We start from the raw sequence: 7243 nt of genomic DNA on the forward strand, positions 1-7243 counted from the left end.
CAATTGGAACCCTCTCAGTCAGGTCTGACTCTTTGCGACCCCAGACCTGCCAGGCTCCTCTGTCCATGGCATTCTCCAGGCAAGAATACTGGAGTGGGTAGCCATTCCCTTCTCCAGTGGATCTTTCCAACCCCAGGATTGAACCCAGGTCTCCAGCAATGTAAGCAAATTCTTGACCATCTGAGCCACCAGGGAAGCCCCAAAAAGCCACACAAAGCCTCTATATTCTGTGCACCTAGTTCTAAGGGAATATACCACAAGAGACCTCCATAAGACAGTTGATCATAAATAAGACCACTACTGATCATAATATTTGTGTAAGAATGTAAAAGGAAAGCCATGCCTAAGGATATTACTAAACAACATGGTGTCAACTACAAACTGGCACTTGCCAAGAGTATTTGCCAGCCACTGACTAACAGCAAGGGCATCTGTCTTCTGCCTCTGCAGAAACTGAACTCTGTGCTGCTGCAGCTGCTGACCTTCAACACCCCGCTGAGGGGAGTGCAGGGTGGAGAGTGAGGCACTCTGTGCTCCAGGGAAACTGGTGAAACAGGACTTTACATGGTTAGATATTTTCAGGAACTGATTTCATGATCCCAGTCCTTGCATCTCTTCATATCTAGAAATGCACTAAATCCCTTCATGGTGACGTCAGCTCCTTGTGACTAGCAGAAAATCTTTTGTAAAGTAAGCACTTGATTGCATTGAATTCCCCCTTCACCAAAATCTTAAATATTGACTTTCCCCCGCTACCTCTTGGAGCAGTCTCTCAGAGCTATCTGAGCTTCGGTCTCCCCAGCTGCAGTCCTCATTTTGCCCCAAGTAAAACTTAGCTCTCAACTCTCACGTTGTGCATCTTTTTAGTCGACAATGGCAAACAGCAGAGAGCTGTTACCTACAGTGGCCTACCCCTTAAAGTTGAACAGAACTTACCTTCTTATTTCAAAGTAATCACAGCCTCAGCTAAACTGGTTGAAGTTTTTTCAGATCCTGCCCTGGAATCTCCATTAAATCTGATAGTACCACACATGGCACAAATTGTTCTCCAACCTAAAACCCCCAACCTTTTTCTACCAATCAGTTGACTAATATAAAATATTAATTTCCCCTCAGGTTATTCAACTTTGTTACCCTTCTCAGTGAAAGTTTCTTCTGATAGCACCTCTGCTATTCAAAATACCTTCATGTCCTGAACAGATTTTTTTAACACTCTCATACCAAATGTGAATTAATGTGTTTTAAAATAATCTTATCTTAAATATTGAAAAGAAACAATACCAGGCTGTCTATGTAATAACTATTCTAAACTCCTTTTTAAACCAATCATTAGCAAAAATGAAATTAACAAAGTAGCTGAACTTGTGGATCTATCTTGGATACATTAAATTGCAAAAAGTATACTTACAGTGGTAGTTATAGGTTTTTAACACAGTTCATATATCATGTATGCCAGTTAAAGTAAAAGTGAAAGTCATTCATCATGTCTGATTCTTTGTGGCCCCATGGACTATACAGCCCATGGAATTCTCCAGGCCACAATACTGGAGTGGGTAGCCTTTCCCTTCTCCAGGGGATCTTCTCAACCCAGCAACTGAACCCAGCTCTCCCACATGCAGGTGGATTCTTCACCAGCTGAGCCACAAGCAAAGCCCAAGAATACTGCAGTGGGTAGCTTACCCTTTCTCCAGCAGATCTTCCCAAACCAGGAATTGAACCAGGGTCTCCTGCATTGCAGGAGTCACCCTTTCTTATTTCTTTAACAAACATCTACTCATAATCAACTATGTAAATGGTGAATGCTCAATTCAACATATAATAGTAAGTGAAAAACACTATAAGCTCATTGTAACAATAATTCTTTAAAAAGGTAAGCTGAATATTCACAATATTATATGATTGCAGAATTATCAATATCATATTTATTGGATATCACACATTTACTTATAATTGGCATGAAATATATAATCAGAAAAATAATAAATGCTGTTTTCAAAACACAGTATTAAAAAAACCCATTCATAATAAGGATTGTGAATTGATACCAAGAGGTTATTTATAGAAAAGGAGTGTGAGTGGCAAATGTAAAGGCAATCTTACATTTCAAAACAAAACAATGCTAACTCCCTTCAAGAATTCAGTAAGCAGCAATTATCCATAAAATGTGTCATACTTTCTGGGTCATCTTGAACCTAACCTTCTTATTCTATGCTTGTCTAATGCATCAGTTTCCACTTGCAGGCACACAATATGACAAATGCTACTTTGAAGGTTGCACCAAAGGAAGGGGGCTTCCCCAGTCACAAGTATGAGTACAGGTAGCTGGTGCCTGGGAAGCACTGTGTCCTTGCTGCACAGAAGTAGACAGCTGAGTCTCCAGGTTGGATGATTGCAATGTGCAGGGAGAGACATTTGGTGGTCTTATTCAATAAAACAGTCAGTCTCTGGTCTTTTTTTTCACCCATATTTGAATGAATAGCTATAAGGAGTTGGGGACCTTTCCCAGGTTCTTGTTTATACCAAGGGAAGTAGTCTGAAGCTGTGTCTGTATAAGTGCAGGTGATAACAGAGCTGTTTCCTTCCAGGACACTCAGGGTAGAAGGACGCTGCTCCACCTCATTTCCAAGGCTGACACCTATGGAGAAAGTAGAAGTCAGAAGAAGAAGGGTTGTCAGATTATTAAGTTCCACAATTTACTTTCCCTTTTCTACAATAACTAAAGAAACCTGAATAAAGTCAGTCTCAGTGTCTAACGAATATCTACTAATACACTCTGTTTCCCTTAAACCCTCAACTCAATAGTCCAGCTGCAGCCATAAGAACGTGATCAAAACTCCAATGGGTGTCTTCATTATTTTTCCCATTTAGGATCAATTGTGGACCCCCAGTCTCCAACCAGGAGACCTGCTTCTATTACCAAGTGATCCCTTCTTTTCTCTAGTGGTTTCTTTCATTGTCTACCCAGCCAATAAAAAAAAGGCTCTGCTTCTTCCCAAAGCCTATGCATTCAGAACCCACTCACATGAACCCTCCACATGTTCTGATCAGCAGAGGTGTACCACCATCTGGTGGTCACATCTCTAACTACTGAACTCTGGCTAAATGTCCTTTCATGGCTGTGCCTACGAGGGACATGCATAAAAACAGCAAAGGTCAAACAAATTATGTCTCAGATTGAAGTAATCTCAATTCAGTTCAGTTCAGTCACTCAGCCATGTCCGACTCTTTGTGACCCCATGGACCGCAGCATGCCAGGCCTCCCTGTCCATCATCAACTGCCAGAGTCCACCCAAACCCATGTCCATCAAGTCGGTGATGCCATCCAACCATCTCATCCTCTGTCATCTCCTTCTCCTCCTGCCCTCAATCTTTCCCAGCATCAGGGTCTTTTCAAATGAGTCAGTTCTTCGCATCAGGTGGCCAAAGTATTGGAGTTTCAGCTTCAACTTCAGTCTTTCCAATGAACACCCAGGACTGATCTCCTTTAGGATGGACTGGTTGGATATCTTTGCAGTCCAAGGGACTCTCAAGAGTCTTCTCCAACACCATAGTTCAAAAACATCAATTCTTCAGCGCTCATGCACAGTAAGAATGTAGAGATAGAGAATTTGTTTATAAGCTGAAAAGAGGTAGATGCTGTTGCTCTTTATTCAATGATGGGCCTGATATATAGTTTTTAAATTATAAAAGCACCATGATCCACTCTCCTAAACAAACAAACCAACTATATATATATATATATATATATGAAACTATCAAATTCAGCCAATATACCATTTTCATTTGCCTGTTATGGAGGAAAACTCTCTCTAAAAGGAACCTGTAAGCCAAAGATGAGAGTAACAGAGAGATCATTTGACATTTCAATTGCCTGTTATGTCAGACTGTCTCCCCTAAGCTGGGTTTTAGTGGCACCTTGCTTTTCCAGAGAATTGACAGTAGAAACAGTTGAAATGTATCCTAAAATGCAATTACTAAACGGCAGAGAGCTAAGTGTTGCAGTTTGCATTAGACAGCTTTTCTTTGCTCAGCAACAAGGGTCTAGAAGAAGGAGATAGAAAAAGAACATTAAGGGGGAGGTGAGGATATCCAGTTTATCCTCTACTTTCTACTGCTAGCTCATTTGATCTATTTTTTAATTATATAATTTTTCATTCTGTCATCTTGGATCTAGCTCCTGTTTTGTAAAATGACATTAAACTAAACCCTGCCTACAGGCTCAGCTCTAAATTCTTTTATACTATTTAGCAGAACAAATCTTTATTGAGGCCTGCTTATATACAATGTAAAGTGATGAGAGAGAGTGGGGAGAAACCCCTTGCACTCTGGAACCCCAAAACTATTTTCGCATCCCCTGCAGTCTTCGGGGGCTGCAGTTGTCACTAATTAACCCTAGGACCTTCCTTGGAATGAATCCCTATCTGTGATTTCATTTCTCCTATAAGATCAAGGAGAATATAAATCCATAGTAAAATGGCATAATGGGACGTGGCTCACTGAATGTAAGCATCATCATAGACAGTGAGGTCAAAGGGGCTTTGTGACTGAATTGGTAAGAAGATGTTCTTTTGGTGATTCATTCTATCTATAAGTCTTATTTCATCTTGTAGAAATAAAAGAAAAAACATCTGCACGAGTGGAGGACCTGGAGGAAGTAGATGAATTGCCAACAGGTAAAGCAAAAGGCTCTTTCTAAAGCAACCAAATTGCTTTCTGGCTTCTGTCTTTCTCCTTGCAAGTGCAGTGGGGATCACCTATATCATTTTTAGAAACAGTGCAAAATGAAAATTTGAAATCTTCTTTACAAGAAGCAGAGTAAAGTTTCAGTAGGTAATGTTTCTAGTGGGCTTCCCTGGTGGCTCAAATGGTAAAGAATTTGCCTGCAATGCAGGAGACCTGAGTTCAATTCCTGGGTCCATCCCTGGGTCCAATCCCTGGGTTAGGAAGATCCCTTGGAGTAGGAAATGGCAACCCACTCCAGTATTCTTGCCTGGAGAATTCTGTGGAAAGAGGAGACTGGCAGGCTACAGTCCATGGGGTCACATAGAGTAGGACAGGATGGATCGACTAACACTTTCACTTTCAATGTTTCTAGTGGCACCATTTTTCTAAAATGCTTTAACTCTTCATACAAATTAGTTTCATGTATCTGAATCTAACTTGTTGAGGCTTTCGGTCATCTTGGGTTCACGGAAAAATTAAAGAGAGGACGCAGAGGTTTCCAATATACTTCCCACTCCCACACTTGCATAACCTCTCTTCTTATCAACTTCCACATGAGACTGGTCTATTTCTCACAACTGATGAGCCCATATTAACACATTATAATCACCCAAAGTCTACAGTTTACCAGGATTTACTCTTGGTGTTGTACATTCTATGGGTTTACACAAAGGTGTAGTGGCATGTGTTCACCATTATAGTACCACGGAGAGTAGTTTCACTCCTAAAAATCCTTTGTGCTTTGCCCATTCATCCTTCCACTCCCCTCAATCCTTGCAATCACTGGTTTTCACTGTCTTTATAATTTTTCCTTTCCCAGAATGTCATATAGTTGGAATCATATAATAGGCAGCCTTTTAGATTGACTTCTTCACTTAGTATCATACATTTAAGTTTCCTCTGTATTTTTATGGCATGACAGCCCATTTCTTTTTAACACTGAATAGTATTCCATTGTTTGGATGTACCACAATTTACTTATGCATCCTCTTGTTGAAGGACATCTTTGTTAGTCCCAAATTTTGGTAATTATGAATAAAGCTGCTATGAACTCCCATGCTTTCTCTTAGCTTGTGGCAACTGCCATCAGTGTTTGGTGCTCCTTGGCTTTCAGACACATCACTCCAGTCTCTGCCTTGTCTCAACATAAAAAGTTATTTTTCTCATATTTGTTATTCAGTTCAGTTCAATTTGCTCAGTCGTGTCCGACTCTTTGGGACCCCATGAATCGCAGCACGCCAGGCCTCCCTGTCTAGCACCAACTCCTGGAGTTTACTCAGACTCATGTCCATCGAGTCAGTGATGCCACTCAGCCATCTAATCCTCTGTTGTCCCCTTCTCCTCCTGCCCCCAATCTCCCCCAAGCATCAGAGTCTTTTCCAATGAGTCAACTCTTCTCATGAGGTGGCCAAAGTACTGGAGTTTCAGCTTCAGCATCATTCCCTCCAAAGAAATCTCAAGGCTGATCTCCTTCAGAATGGACTGGTTGGATCTCTTTGCACTCCAAGGGACTCTCAAGAGTCTTCTCCAACACCACAGTTCAAAAGGATACCAGGACTCAAAAATCTGAATACAGACTTTAAAAACATTGCATTTAATTCCCTTTTCACTTTGAAGGAACACACACGTGCAGTTAACCAAAAAATCGAGTCATCTCTTTATATTTGTTGATCACCATATATTTTTCCAAGCATTTTCCATCACAGAAATTTGTATGTAGCTTACATTTTATCTGTCAGGTGCACTAGATTGTTTTAACAGGACACTGAATATTGGCATCTACATCAGTTATGACAATGGCTCCATATTAGAGCTTTGTATGCATGAGAGATTTCTGGGAAGAAGAAGGGCAAAAAAAAAAAAAAAAAGTGAAATGACAGTCCTGAAGGATCTGATCTTCAGAGGAAAAAATGCTGAATTATGAATCTGGAAACCCAAAGAGGTAACAAGGGTACTTGAACGGTGTAGTACTGTGGCGGGCTGGGGCTGAGGCAGCTGCAGTTTGGGTACAGGCTGCAGGCTGCCTGGGAGCACTGTGCCTCCACCACACAGAGGTAGGTGGCTGAGTCTTCCAGCTGGGAGGCTGTGATGTGTAGGGTACTATACCGCTCCTTAGAATTCACTGTGGAACTCATCCTTTCATTCTTCTTCGTCCCGGAAGCTATGAAAAACAGCCTGGTGAGGCTGCCTCTGGTATTCTGCTGGAACCACTGCACACTGTTCACTGTGTCAGAAAAATTGCACCTCAGAGTAGAGTTGGCTCCCTCCTGGAGGCTCAAGACTGAAGGACTCTGCTCCACCTTCACTCCCCTCACCCCTGCTTGGAAAGAGAGAGAAGCAAACACATATGATGTCACGGATAGGGTTTCCAGACCAGAAAAGTATCTCACGAAACACCTGAGGATGTAGGACCATCTAGGAGCTCCAGGTCAGCTTTCCTCCCCTCCCTCCCATTGATAGCTGTGGACACTCCCCAGTTCCCTATCTGGGATGACCCCAACTCACAGCAAATCTGGACCCA

This window comes from Bos indicus x Bos taurus, chromosome 10 (genome assembly GCF_003369695.1).
Source record: "Bos indicus x Bos taurus breed Angus x Brahman F1 hybrid chromosome 10, Bos_hybrid_MaternalHap_v2.0, whole genome shotgun sequence".
Classification (NCBI taxonomy): domain Eukaryota; kingdom Metazoa; phylum Chordata; class Mammalia; order Artiodactyla; family Bovidae; genus Bos; species Bos indicus x Bos taurus.